The sequence below is a fragment of the Ahaetulla prasina genome, chromosome 3, assembly GCF_028640845.1.
Source record: "Ahaetulla prasina isolate Xishuangbanna chromosome 3, ASM2864084v1, whole genome shotgun sequence".
Taxonomy (NCBI): domain Eukaryota; kingdom Metazoa; phylum Chordata; class Lepidosauria; order Squamata; family Colubridae; genus Ahaetulla; species Ahaetulla prasina.
Genome location: NC_080541.1, coordinates 176,691,415 through 176,706,717, shown reverse-complemented (window position 1 = coordinate 176,706,717; position 15,303 = coordinate 176,691,415). Strand labels below are relative to the sequence as shown.

At 37.1% G+C, this 15,303-nt stretch overlaps 1 long non-coding RNA gene across 1 annotated transcript; it reads right to left on the bottom strand.

Moving 5' to 3' along the window:
- Positions 1-7,986: 7,986 nt before the first annotated feature.
- LOC131196097 (uncharacterized) lies at positions 7,987-13,661 on the bottom strand. The gene is made up of 4 exons (XR_009154629.1): positions 12,946-13,661; positions 11,445-11,484; positions 9,373-9,411; positions 7,987-8,848 (listed from the first exon to the last, which is right to left on the bottom strand). It is a non-coding gene; the product is annotated as an uncharacterized LOC131196097 (long non-coding RNA).
- Positions 13,662-15,303: the final 1,642 nt, after the last annotated feature.

The window sequence follows — 15,303 nt, the reverse complement described above, 5'->3', positions numbered from 1 at the left end:
CAATGGATGGAATCAAGAAGAGAAACAACCTAGAATTAAGGAGAAACTTCCTAATTGTAAGGACAATTAACCAGTGAAACAGCTTTCTGTCAGAAGTTGTGGTTACTATTTCATCACCGGAGGTTTTTAAGAGACTGGACAGTCACTTGGCTGAAATGGAATAGGGTCTCCTGCTTGAGCAGGGGGCTGGATTAGAAGACCCTACACCTTCAAAGATCCCTTCCAGCTCGATTCTGATTCTGACCTGTGCATTGGCCTCAATTAGGGGATCTCTTCAGAGTCCCTTCTCTGGATCCTCTTACTCCAGAGCTGTGTTAAGGGGCAACCCAGGGCAAGGTTCTTTGTGGTGACCCCTCAGTTGATGGCCTTCTTTATAGCCTGTCTCTGGAAGGTTTTTTGGGCTCAAGTTAACTCGATTAATGTCTTTATTTGTATAAGCCTTTTAAATGCTTTTGAAATATTTTAATAGTTACCAGGACTAGATATAAATTAGGGGAAAAAATAAACATTTTCTTACTGTTATAATGCTTTTAAGCTTTCCAAGTCAATTTGTTCCATACTATACCCAGAAGGACATTTTTTTTCTATGTTCTGTAGAACTTGCAAATGAATGGGTACCTCAACTCTTGCAGTTCTCAGCCACCAATAAAAGCCAATTTTGTTCAGATCAAACTCAATTCCTCGAGACTTTATGGACATATCCATACCATTTTCTTGCCAATAATGCAGTAGTTGTACAAATCTGAACATCAACAGCAAACTGGTTAGCTTTGTTGACAGTGGTAGGAATTCTTTTCCTTGAAGGGTTCCAGAAAGCCTACTATATATTTGAATCTCTTTTTAGCTATCATTCCTCAAAATTACTGTAGCACAGCTTACATATGATTCTCATTCTTTGTGATGTGTACATAAAGTATACAATGACCAGGCACTGGGTAAAACGGTGATAGTCCCAAATGACAAGTTACGGATATCTCTGTCTGAAGTAACTTGAGTTCTGCTACTCAGTACAGCTTTTAGTTATTTAGTGCACTTTAACTGAGTGATGCCTTTTTCCTGCCTTTTTCTGGTTTCTGATTGAGAAATTCCTTTTCAAGCATCTTTCCATTCACACACCCATATATACGGTATACAATTTGTCTCTGCTCTATTGCAAACTACATGGGTGTATAAGCCATGACATTGGCACAAATCCAAGACATGGGATAGTTTCTAGGTCCGGGGAACTAGGGCAGTATTACCCTATAGTCACACTTGTAGAGTGAATTGGAAGATAGTTGTGTGTGCAGCAACCCAGGGATACGTATGCATAGGCAGTGTGCTCTTTCAGGTCTGAAAATTTGATAACTGGAATAGCTAGGCAATTGTCAATCATGTAAGAAGGAATCGCTTTAGTTCATTTCCATGGAAATTTATGTAACAGGCCAGTGGATTATGAATATTGTTGTACTATTTATGACTCAGCTCAATATGGGATAATGTGAGCCCTGCTATTACAAAACAGTATTCCTGTGCATTCATTTATTATATTATGCTTGCTTTTAATTTGTATGTTGATTTTTCACAAAAGAGAAGACAAGCAAAGCAGAAAGGAGAATAAAAGTATCTCACATATTATTTCAGAATTTCCTATTGACAAGAGTTCACTAATAGAATAAAATTGATATTCCTACACTATAATAGTCACTTCTCAATGGAAAATGCATAGTTTAACAAAGTAACAACTGAACAGTGTGAAGTGATTCTCAACCCCAGGAGCTCTAAGATGTGTGGATTTCAACTCCCAGAATTCTCCAGCAGCATAGCTAGCCAGGGAATTCTGAGATTGAAAACCACGTATCCTAAAGTTCCTGAGGTTGAAATATATTGCTTTAAAAGCATGGTTTTCCTGTTACTCTCCCTATTTTACCAAAACAAAACATCCCTATTCCATACAGAAGGCTCCTCCATCCACCTGGCTCTCCTTGGGCTACCATATCGGCATTGTACATTAATGGTTGTCCTGAGTTTTTCAGATTAAATTGCCTTACTGGCTTTCCTTGCCTTGCATGTGACAATTGTGTAACCCGATGGAATATATCCAGCATAGGAAAATCCAAAAGCAACTCACTAGTTCCCAAGTGGTGTCTCCAACTGGGAAAGCAACATCTGTTCTACCAATCAGCAGCAACAATTGTCTCCCCCCCCCACCCTTCGCTTGTATCCCAAATACTTTCAACCTAAAACTTTTTCTACTTGCCTACTAGAACGGCATTCAGGGAAAATGGGAATTTTCCATCAATATTAAAAACATCAGAACACATGAGGTATTTTGTCTGGACATCTGCCCTCCTCATGCCTCATTGTTTTGGAACAATATGGGCCGATTATCACATGCTGTGCTTCTAAATGTTTGATTCCATTTGTCCATTAAAAAAAACCCTGCATTGTTTGGAAAAATAATCACAGCCAGCAATGCAGTGGAAGAAAGATATTCATAGGGCATTTCAGCCATTGCGCTTTCCACTAGGACAACACAGCCTGCAGATATTTCCCATTCTGTAACTCAGGTGATTCTAAGGGGTTTCTTTTGTCATTTATGCATATGCATGTTGTACAAAAGGAAGTGTTTGTGTTCGGAAAGAATAGATGTTTCTAGTCAAATGGAGAATCAAGAAGTATTTTTTCATCTTTATCCTCTGATTTTTTTTCAGAAATAATGTTCTTGCTGGATAACTTGACAGAATATTATACTTTAATCATTGCAAAGGCAATCCAAACCAATATCAGGTCACTCAGTAAATTCTCTATAAATATGGTTAGTTCAATTACGCAAATAAAGTGAGCAAACTGCCAGAACTGTGAATTTACCGCTCTACAATTTTGCCATTTTGCCTTGATATGGCATTACCTATTTATAGGTAGTCTTTGATTTATGACCATAATGGAGCCTGCCCATCACATTCATAAGTCACGATGGTCATAAAACGAGACAGGCATGTAGCTATCCTGATTTTATTACCTTTTTTGCGATGATCATTAAGCGAATGCCATGGTCATTAAGCAAACAGATGGTTTGCTATGAGTATGGTTTTGTGAAAAACCAGAATAACTGCCAGTTTTCAACAAAACCATCGTAAAACACAGCCATGCGACTATGAGATGCTGCCAATGACCATAAGTGCACTGGTGTTAGTGAAGGCCTAAAGTTTTGCCCTGTGACTGGGGGGTGGGAGGTGGGGCTGACCATCAGACCTTCTGGATTGTAGTAGCCTCAAGGTAAATTTGTCATAACTTTAAACGGTCACTAAGAGACCAGTTGTAAGTTGAGGACTAATATATAATACCCTGAATACAGGTAAGTCCTCAACTTACAACCGCAATTGAGCCCAAATTTTCTGTTGTTAAGTGAGACCTTTATTAAGTGAGTTTTGCCCCATTTTACGACCTTTCTTACCACAGTTGTTAAGTGAATCACTTCAGTTGTTAAATTAGTAACACTGTTGTTAAGTGAATCGGGCTTCCCCATTGACTTTGCTTGTCAGAGAGTCATAAACGGCGATCACATGACTCCAGGACACTGCAATGGTCATAAATATGAGTCAGTCGCCAAGCATTTGAATTTTGATCATGGGGATGCTCCAATGGTTGTAAGTTATAAGTCAACTTTGTTCAGTGTCATTGTAACTTCAAATGGTCACTAAACAAACTGTTGTAACTTGAGGATAACCTGTAATGCATTACTTTGGAAGAAACCAGACCCTAATGTGAATGTGTCACTTCCAAAATTCCGAGTTCAATCCTGGGTACTTCTGACTTGAAAAAAATAGGATGGATATCAACCCCGATTGACATATTTACCTTGTCCTTGCATGCACAATCTGCGAGAGGCTTTAAAATGGCCTCTGCTGATATTAATAGAGACTATTACAAAGCCTCTTCTTTCATTTTTGCCGAGTTGTTATCCCTACCGGGAAAAGCTAGTTTTCCTTTTGCAAATTACCTCCTTCCACACTGCAATAAAGGTTTGAAATAGCTTCCATAGCAATCAGATTTGTGTAGGCTAATGTGGGAGGGAGAGAGAATCAATGGAGTGAATGGAATGTGGGGAGCTACCAATGGCAGGCAACACTTGTCTTGCGTTTGTCACTGAAATAAACCTCTTTTTTCCTCAAGCCCTCTGTCTGAAACATAACCATAGTAATATCAAATGTCTCCTCTAAAGTTACTATTATACGATCACATATACAGGCAGTCCTTGACTTACAATAGTTCATTTAGTGACCGTTCAAAGTTATAATAGCACTGAAAAAAGTGATTTATGACAGTTTTCCACACTGACTGTTGCAGCATCCCTATGGTCACGTGATACAAAAACCCAGGTGCCCGGCAACTGACTCATATTTATGATGGCTGCCATATTCCCGGTGTCATGTGTTCCCCTTTTGCAACCTTTTGACATGCAAAATCAATGGGGTAGCCAGATTCACTGAACAAGTGGGTTGTTAACAACTGCAATGATTCACTTAACAACTATGGCAAGAGAAGTCATATAATGGGGCAAAACTCACTTAACAAATGTCTCACTTAGCAACATAAATTTTGGGCTCATTTGTGGTCATAAGTCGAGGACTACCTGTATAACATTTTTAAGGCCTCAAATGCTTTATTCTAATTTTACCAGAGAGCAAGTTTGCCGTAATGGTTAGGGCATTGACCTAGAAGCCATTACTTCTAGTCCTACCTTAGGCATGAAGACAGTTGAGTGACTTGGGCCAGTCACTCTCAGTTAATTCTAAGTTCTCAAACACGCTCCAGATCTGAAGTTATATGTTCAGTTTGGTTGCTTCTTGTATGAGATAAGTTTCCTTTTAAACTGGCATTTCTGAAATCAGCAACTTTAAGAAGTGTGGACTTCAACTCCCAGAATTCTCCAGCCAGCCATCTTAAAATCCACACACCTTAAAATAGCTGAGTCTGAGAAACATTGGTGTAAAGGACAGATTTTGAATTACTGTATTAGAAGATAATTGAAAAGCATCAGTGGCATAATGACTCTGTTAAAACCAACTGTACATGTCTAACCTTTCAGTCCAAAACTCCTTTTAAGCCAAAACAAATACATTTCTTAACCTTCCAAACAGTAAGAAATTGAAAGAAAAAACTAGAACAAAAGAATTACGCTGAACCTATCCACAGTTTTGCCTTATGATAAACAGAGGAGATGTGCAGATTTAATTAAACCAAACCTCTTTTGAAAATTTAAAAACAACTTTATCTGTTGCTTAGATCTGTCTCTGTTAATCTGTTATTCAAAATAAGATGAGCCAGCTAGCAGCTCATGGCAAAATCTTGTGCACAATAGAGATCTAGCTATGATAGCTCTCCTCCCTTTCTGATCTACCTCAGTGTAAAACTAAAGCATGTGAAGAGGTGTTAATGGACTATAATAGGGAACTCTCAAGACAGCAACTATGACTCATGGATAGGAATGCTTTGTGGCCCAGAGGTACAGCCTAATTTATTTAATTTCTTATACCTGAAGTGCCCCAGCCAGTAAAACCTACTAAAAGTTTAACCAAGACCAGAATAAATGCTACATGCAGACAGAATAGACCTAGGCATGTCTTATTCAGAGATGTGCTATACCTGGAAAGTGGATACCGGCATCGTAAAAGTCCATTTTTGACAGCATTGCTCCTAGAAAAGTCTGTCCTTGCCAGTTGTAGCATACACAAGTAGGCCTTGACTTATGACCACAATTGAGCCCAAAATTTATGTTGCTAAGTGACAGGTTTGTTAAGTGAATTTTGCCCCATTTTACAACTTTTCTTGCCATGTCTGTTAAGTGAATCACTGAAGTTATTAAGTTAGTAACATGGTTGTTAAGTGAATCTGGCTTCCCCATTGACTTTCCTTGTCAGAAGGTCGCAAAAGGTGATCACATGACCAAAATGCAATGATTGACTGACATATTTCTTACCTTACCTGTGAAAAATAGTTGTATAGTTTCTACATCCGGACAATTTTTGCTTGAAGCACTGATGAGCTTTCAGGCTGACTTTGGTTTGTCTTCTGATTTTTCAGGTGAATATAATTACACCACATTCTAAGATACTGCTTTCAGCAGCAAAGATTTTGCCTAATCAGCCAAGGTACAAATTGAACCCAATATTTCTTTATAGAAAAATATCTGTCAAGAGATACGTTCTTCATTTCTCAGGCTCTACAAGCAGTGCAGTTCAGAGAAGATAAGACATAACTGAGTGGTTTCAGATGTCCCACAAAATGGTTCAGAGGTTCCTAGTGTGAAAAAGCATCACTGGCCACAATTTTCTCCCTTTATATTTCTCAAGGCTACTTGCAAAAGATGCAGGGGAAGTGTTTACTTTACATTAAGAAAAACAGGTATTCCCTCTTCTGAATATGTATTCCCTCAGCTACATTATCTGAAGATAATTTTTTGTTAGCAATCACTTTTTTGGCTGCATGCCCACAAGTATCACAGGAGCTCCTGTATACAAATCACAAAGTCTAAGCTAAAATCAAATAACTTATATGATGTTTATAGGTGTTTTGTGAACTGGCCATCATCTTAAACCATCATATTTGCTTATTTTGCTTTAGGACATGAGAGAACAAAGCAAGGTTTGTTTCTTAATCCTGGCTCATGATCTAGCACATTGTTTGAAAAGGTTTCTGGCAAAGCTCTAGGGTTGATGAGGTGGCATATTAAGTTTGCCCAGGTTTTTAATCATGATTTGCTAAAAAGGAACAAAAGTTCACAGAAACCAAGTAAACAAGTCACACTATGGTGTAGCACGTTATTTGAAGTAGGCCGGTGTATAGCATAGATGAACTAGTGACAATTCTATGGCATTGTAATAGCACTACCCATGATAAGTGTGTCTAAAGGCTGAATCTTGGCAACTGGACCAAACTAAAGTTTGGACTGAAGTTTGGTCCAGTTGCCATGATTCAACCTTTAGACAGCTTTGGTCTGGATGATTGAGTCTTCATCAACATATACCCATGATAAGTACTTTTCCTTTCACTTCTATTACTCCACCCAAATCTCAAGAGAAGATAGTGCTGCATTCTGTGGCACATAATTTAAAGTTAGTAATAAAGAATGCAGTTGCTGAAATGCCAAAGTTTCCAGCCTGTTTTCAGGTGGTACAAACTTAGTACACCTGTTTTCAGTGAAAAACGAATGTCTTTAGTAATTTTAGCATAATTTTTCACATGCATTTTCCTTTACACTTAAACAAATGAATTGCATATGTAGGGTATTGCTTTGCCAAAATTATGAAAGTGTTATCTGTGCCACATCATTTAAAAAGAAAATGGCATTGTGTCAGTTTGCTTTTCTGGAGAATATCTACAGTACCCCATTTCAAAGATATATCAAAGATGCAACAAATACCAAACCTGGATCTGTGTAAGGCATCACAGTTAATGCACAATATTATTCAGAGTCCTTTTCAGTTTTTGATGCAATTTTGAGAAAACGGAAGTTCCTGAGTTCAACTTACCACATAGAAATGGACTTGGATACTAGTACAGTTATACCAACGGATATCTCAGCATCATCTGTAGTAATCTACCCAACTCTATGCCCTCCAGATGTATTGGAACCACCTGAAATTTGCAAGCAGCAAAGCTATCCAGTTGGAGAATGCTGAAATATAAAGTCATATTGCTCATTAGTGTTTAATCTTATTATAACATTTCTATCCACTGATGTCTTCATGTACCATTACATTATTTTAATTGTACTTAATTGCAGAGTTACACAATTAAGAAAAAAATTGGAGAGGACAATCCATTGCTGTTGCACCTTTCACAGCTGCATTCCAGCTAGAAAGGCAAAGCTTAATTACAGGTGGAAATGAGCTTCATAGACAGTAAGAACATTATAGGGTTTCTAAACTCACAACAAAGAAACTAGGAAGAAAAGGACAAAGATCCATATTTTTTCTAGAAAGAGTTTATTTAGAATATTTAATATTTTAATATTATAACAGTAATGGATTTCTTCTTTTTTTTTAAAGTTTTATTTTCCAAACAAACATACATAAACACATCTTCAATAAAAATACAAACAGTGTGTCGGTTGGTTACTTACAGATCTTTTTGTGCAATTTCACTATACTTATAGTAGGTAATTCATCTAGTTTTACATTTTACCAATTTAATGTTATCCAATTTTTTTGGCCAGTATATCATTTATTTAACTATGAATATGTCCTCCCTATCTTCATATAATATGTTCTAAAAATTTTATTGCTTACCTTATATCATTTGTTCCTCATTTTAATTCAAATTAATGATGTTACATTATATTTACATCTTTCAACAATTCTTATGTTACACATATCTCTATCAAATTTCATTAACATATTTTATTATCTAACATTGATAAACAATATTACAAGATATCGGATTTATTTTATCTTTCTGTTCTCTAATTTCAAATGTCAATTTACTCATTTCTCCACATTCCATTATTTTCCTAATAATTTCATCTTGTGTTGGTGTTTTCTAATTTTTCCAATTTTTTGCAAGCACAATTCTAGCTGCTGTTACTACATTCACGATCAAATATCTCAATTCTCTATTATAAGTTTCAGGTATAATCCCCAATAAGAAAACCTCTGGTTTAAAGTCTATATGTTTTTAAATCATTTTTTCCAACCACGTGTGGATTTTAGTCCAATAACTTTTAGCTTCTACGCATGTCCGTCACATATGGTAGTATGAACCAGGTATCTGATGACATTTCCAACATTTTCAGATTTATTCTTGAACATTCTGGTGATTCTCGTCGGGGGTAGGATTTCTTCTTCTTTACTGATGTCAAAAGCACCTAGAAATTATAGACATATAACATTCATTACTGAGCAAATAAAATAGGTATAAAATAAGACTTTGAAATGTAGCACTGGTAAAAAGTATGTAGAATAAATAGGATTAAAACTTTAATTTCACAACACTTAGATAGATTAAACCATAGTTTCAATGGGGGGAAATTAATGCGACAATCATAGACCAGGCGAAAAATGCCAGGGAATTTCTAGAAGCTTGGCAAGCTCACAAATAGACACATCAATAGACACATAGACATTAGCAGCATCTATAGACTTTGCAAAAGAGATAATAAACCAGCCCAAAAGAGAGAAAGACTCTGGTACCTCTTCACCAGTAATCCACACTCGATCACCATAGATTAACTCCAAGGTTAACATCAGACCAACAATCAAATAAACAATACCCCAATCAAGAAACTGCCAAAGAGCCATCAGTAAACAGCCCAAGCAAAGAATCTCTAAGACCGCCCCCACCCACACAGACAGGCAAGTCACCAGAATATAAATTGACAGCACTCCTTACCAGCATTGATGGTGTTACCTAGTTAGGCTAATGAAACATCTGTAAGAAAACAAGCAAGCTTAGAGAACACTAACTAAATGACATTAGCCCAGTATTGGGCCACATCAACAGCATTTACTCTTGCGAGCATGAGGTCTTCTTCCATATACGTTGAAGGATATCATATGCACTGTAGCATATGCGAGATTGCACCTCATATAATGAAATTAAATGCCATCTTTGGTGTACATTATACATAAAAAATAAAAGAAAAACACACATCCTTCACATTCTATATCAGGGGTCTCCAACCTTGGCAACTTGAAGACTTGTGGACTTCAACTCCCTTTGCTGGCTGAGGAACTCTGGGAGTTGAAGTCCACAAGTCTTCAAGTTGCCAAGGTTGGAGGCCCCTGTTCTATACAATTGAATTGAAACCTGATTTTGCATTAATATTGCATTATACAGTAGAATTGAATATACTTACTGCTCTGGGATAAAAGCTGTTTTTCAGCCTATTTGTCCTTGTTTTTATTATCCTGTACCATCTGCGAGATGGTAATAGTTCAAAAAAAAAAAAAAAGGATGAGATCCAGGAGGAGATGGATCTAAGAATGTTTTGAACATTTTTAAGGCAGCGGGAGCTATAAAGCTCTTCCAAAGAGGGGAGAGGGCAACCAATGATCCTCTGGGGCTGGGCAATGATGTTAACCCTCTGGAACACTTTCCTATCTGCCACTGTGCAATTGGCAAACCAAACACAGGTGCAGTAAGTTAAAATACTGTCTATGGTGCAGCGATAGAAGGTCACAAGCAGTTTTTCATTCAATTGTTGTTTCCTGAGAAGTCTCAGGCAGTATAATCTCTGCTGGGCCCTTTTGACCAGTGCTACAATGTGAGTGTCCCATGTCAAGTCCTCTTTTATGAGAACACCCAGAAATTTAAAACTACCCATTTGCTCCACTTGGTCTCCATTGATAACCAAGGGCTGGATATCTGATCTATTCCTTCTATAGTCCACTATAAACTCCTTGGTCTTATTGGTGTTAAGGACCAAGTTATTGTTTCCACCAGTGGTGAAATACAAATTTGTTTGCTACTGTGTTCTGTGGGTGTGGCTGGGTGGTGGTAGTCATGTGACTGGGTGGGCGTGTCCAACTTTTTTTTTTACTTTTTAAAGCATTTTTTACTATCTATTTGCCCGAATTGGTAGCAAAAAAATGCTTTAAAAAATAATTTAAAAATTTTTCGAATATTATACGGCACAGCTGATTGACAATCAGCTGTGCTATGTGATCATCAGTACCTTTTTTTTACTTTTTTACTGTTATTTTTTACTTTTTTAAAGCATTATTTTGCTACCGGTTCGGGCGAATAGGTAGTAAAAATCTCGATAGGAGACTCATCCCCTTGGAGATGAGTCCCACCACTGTTGTATCATCTGCAAATTTAATAATAGTATTACTGGGATGAATAGGAATGCAGTCATGTACATAAAAGTATAGAGTAAGGGACTCAACACTTAACTCTGTGGTGTACCAGTGCTAAGAATAAGGCCTGAGGAGATATGATTACCTAATCTGACCCTCTGAGAGTGGCCAGACAGGAAATCCATAATGCAAAGGCAGATTTAAACTTTAAAAAACGTAAACTTTAATTAATTTATCTTATAGATACTATAAATCAGAGAACTATAATCAGGTTAGGCAGTCCAGCTCTTACAGAGGCATTTTATACAAAGAAACATTTGATAAAAAGAAACATTTTATGACAATAATAAAGGTAGATAAATATTATAAATTGAGGAATAATGTTTATTGCAATTCTATATACAACAACTCTAATTCAAATAAAGTAAAAATTAAAATTAAAATTAAAAAGAAAAAATTAGTATTTTTTCAAAAACATTTTTTCCTAGATTTTAAGTACCTGATTTGCATTTTGAGACTCAAAAGAGTTTTTAAAATAACAGCTTATGCTTTTAAGAATTACCATATACTTTCTTATATGTTTTCTAGGTTTTTTTGAATGGCATGCTCTTGTGGTTTTGATACAAATATTTTGATATAAAGAGAAGTGTATATATTTCATACCTTACAGCAAAGCTCTCTTTCCTCTATATCAATCCATTTTCTGTATGCAGATTATGTGGCATGCCATTATTGAAGAATTTAGAAGAAAATATATGTAGGAGGGGAAAAAAACAATTGTTCAAATGAATTCAGGATTGAAAGGTTCTGAGATTGGCTCATAACTTCAATTTACTTCAAAAAAGAATTCTATATATCAAGGTTTCATGTTGGCTGATTGTTAGGAAGTTGTCACTATCTATGTGAATTGTTCACTTATCCTTTTCTGGCAATTGAATCTCATGAGGGACAGTAATTCCAGTACTACAATTAGAGAATTCTTGTGCTATGACTCCAGACCTATATTCTGGACAATTGGGCCCTTCCCAACAGAACAACATTTAAAGATGGCAATTGCAAAACAAGAGGACTTTCACCTGCTTTGTGACTGCAGTTTCTTAATATGATCGATTCCTAGCCAAGGTTACTTTTATACATTTTATATGGAATGCTTTCCCAGTTCCATTTTAATTAGGCTAGAATGAATCACATTAAAAAATGATTGCCCAGAGAATTTGCTTTCTTGGAGAGTAAAATGTCATTTGTGCAGCTTTCCCCAGATTAATGAACTCTAGGGATATTTGACTTCATCTTCCAGAATTCCTATACTAGCTGCAGCTTGGGAATTGGAGGGCAAATCTAGAAAGTGCAAGGATCAGAGCAGAAAAATACTCAGTCCTATTTACTGCTTGGAGCTCTTCCTTCATTGCCATTTTATTGTGCAGCTGGGAACTGATGTCAAGAAGAAGAAAAAAGAGAAGGAGAAGGAAGGAAGGAAGGAAGAAATCTATGGGCTCTGCAAACCACCTACGTGGTGCTTATAAACAGGTTTTATTTGTTTGTTTTGTAGTTTTCATGCTGGAGTGAGGCACTGAGTTTGTACAAGGGATCACATTTAATTGATGGTTCTTTTCTGCAGTTAGGAGCTGAGTTTCCTGGTACAGAGCAGTCAACAAACCTTGGCTTGTGCACCTTATACACTGGATTCTGATAATATTGGTATGTTTTATTTTGTTTCGTTTTAATTAATCCTTCCTTAGTTTTTACACCATTTTTTTCTGGATGAATTCCAGTTCTTCTAGGAACTGCTATACCATTGGTGGCTGCAGTTTCAAGACAACCTCTTCCCTGTTGTTTTATCCCACTTTTAATAATACTCGTTAACCTAACCTATTTGTTCTATGAATGGTGCCTGCTTCCTCCTTTGAGAATCGTGTGCTCTTTGCTGTACGTGAGTGGTAGTGAGATGACATCAAAGAACAGGTTTGGATTTGCACACTCCTAAGCAAGAGGTAAGGCAAAGAAAAGAACTGTCAACCTGCTGCAGAGCTATAAACCACCTCCAGTGACACCTGGCCATTACAGAAGGAGACAGTGTAGGAGCTGGAAGACAGAGCAAGGTTGCTCCCACACAACTGAATGAGTAACATGCCTGGGTAATAACAGCATCTGAAAGGATACTTACTTTAGCGGGTGTGGCCCAAATCTCAGGAGGTGAGGTGCACCTGTCCTTCTGGCAAAGCACCCCTGGAGAAAATGCCAGAGAGAGGCTTGAAGAATATTTAGGAAAGCCAGGATTTGGAGCCCGGGGTGGGAAGGGCATAGCTTTTCAAGTTGCCAAAGAATAACACACAAAAATAAGGTGAACAAATAGAAAATGAATATCAAATATAGTTTTGCCTTTGGAAACATCAGAATTTTTTATTTGTAGGATCAGTTTGTCAGAAAAGATAGCTCAGTATGTGGTTGACATATGCAAGTATGATCCAGTTTAAAAATCCTGCTTATTAGTTCTTTTAAATCTTTGATAGGGATAGGCTATGAGAACTGGATTGTAAAAATCTGGTTGATCCACCAGATGGCAGCAAAGAGAGAAGAAAATTCTAATGATCTTTGCTTCCACCTAGTGATCATCCAGCATTTTGTAACTCAATTTGCTGGTCCTGCTTTAAGAAAATTGCCTTAAGGTAGCCATTGTTAGAGAAGGAAATAGAAATTTGTTGGTCCTGTTTTAAGAAAATCCCCAAAAGGTAGCCATTTGTTAGAGGAGGAAGTAGAAACTTCAGGGAAATGGAATGACATCAGAGGAGAACACCCTAATAAGACATCAGATCAGATGTGGCTGATTTGCTATCTACAATTAATTTGGAAAGGAGGACAACGTTATATCCTGTTCCCTCCAGCTTTCCTCCAGAATCTGTTACTGGCAAGATTATGTCAAGATTATGTCAAGGCTTAGGGCCTGGGTACTTACGGGACCGCCTGCTGTTACCGCATGCCTCCCACCGACCCGTATGCTCTCACAGAGAGGGACTTCTCAGGGTGCCGTCCGCCAAGCAATGTCGGCTGGCGGCCCCCAGGGGAAGGTCCTTCTCTGTGGGGGCTCCCACACTCTGGAACGAGCTTCCCCCGGGTTTACGCCAAATACCTGACCTTCGGACCTTCCGTCGCGAACTGAAGACACATCTTTTCATTCGCGCGGGGCTGGCTTAAATTTTATTGATTTTAAATTTTCTATTAATAATTTTAAATGGGGTTTTAGTTTATTATATATTTTAAATTTTTTAGGCCAATTATAAAATAAGTTTTTTAATTTGCATTTTAAATTGTATATTGTATTGCCTGTTTTTACTTTGCCTGTACACCGCCCTGAGTCCTTCGGGAGAAGGGCGGTATAAAAATCAAATAAATAATAATAATAATAATAATAATAATAATAATAATAATAATAATAATAATAATAATAATAATATGATATACCAGTTTGTTATTTATTTATTTATCACATTTCACAAATACAAACAAGATTCTCCTTTCTCTAAACCATTGGAACTGTTTGTTGATACTTTTGCAAATCAGTGAGAGGAGAACCATATTTATTATCAGGAGACATTTTTATTAGGAACAAACTTCAGATTGCAACAGAACTGGATTGAACAAACTATATTTCATAAATCATGGAGGCCCGTAGAGTGGGAACATTTGCTAGAGCTCATATCTGAGAGTTTTAAGTACAAGCTGCTTTCCTTAACATAGGTAATATGCACAATCCATGTTTGTTGTTGTTAGTTGCGAAGTCGTGTCCGATCCATCACGACCCCATGGACAACTTTCCTCCAGGCCTTCCTGTCCTCTACCATCCCCCAGAGACCATTTAAGCTCACGCTGACTGCTCCATCCAGCCACCTCATTCTCTGAATCCATGTTTAGAATTTAGTATACAATAATTCTTATATTCTTTTTTTCCCATGGGAAATTTTCTGGATCACAGTTTGGTACTACATACTTTATATATAATTGTTCCCATTAATTCAGACAATATTACGGTGCATTGAGAAATCAACTGATAATAGATAGAAGTTTGCAGCTGATAACAGAGTGGTTGCATTCTCTGAAGAGGCAAATATGCAGCTGGGAAATTTTCTTGGTGTCAGCATTATTTATGGAGGTGCAGGTGGTGTTATACTCAAAAGTGCTTACTAGTTTAAGTTGGCTTGATAGCTGAAAATATATCTAGAGAAAAGATCTAGTCAATAATTGTACCTACTCAGGCTAGATTACAGTTCAGATACGCCTGCCTTTGAAGACTGTTTGGAAATTCAAAATGATAAAAAAACAGAATAGCTGAGATAGTTGTAAAATCGAGATTTTCGGATTGTAGTACATCAATCCTGTACTTATGATTTCAAGCAGCTGCTTAGTTATTTCTGGACCCCAGTTGGCCATTGAAGGCCTTCAGTGATATAGTATTTCTTTTTTCTGAACCTGCTAGCACAATAAGGTCAATGTCATATACTTGCTCTCTGGTGTCCCTTAATAAATA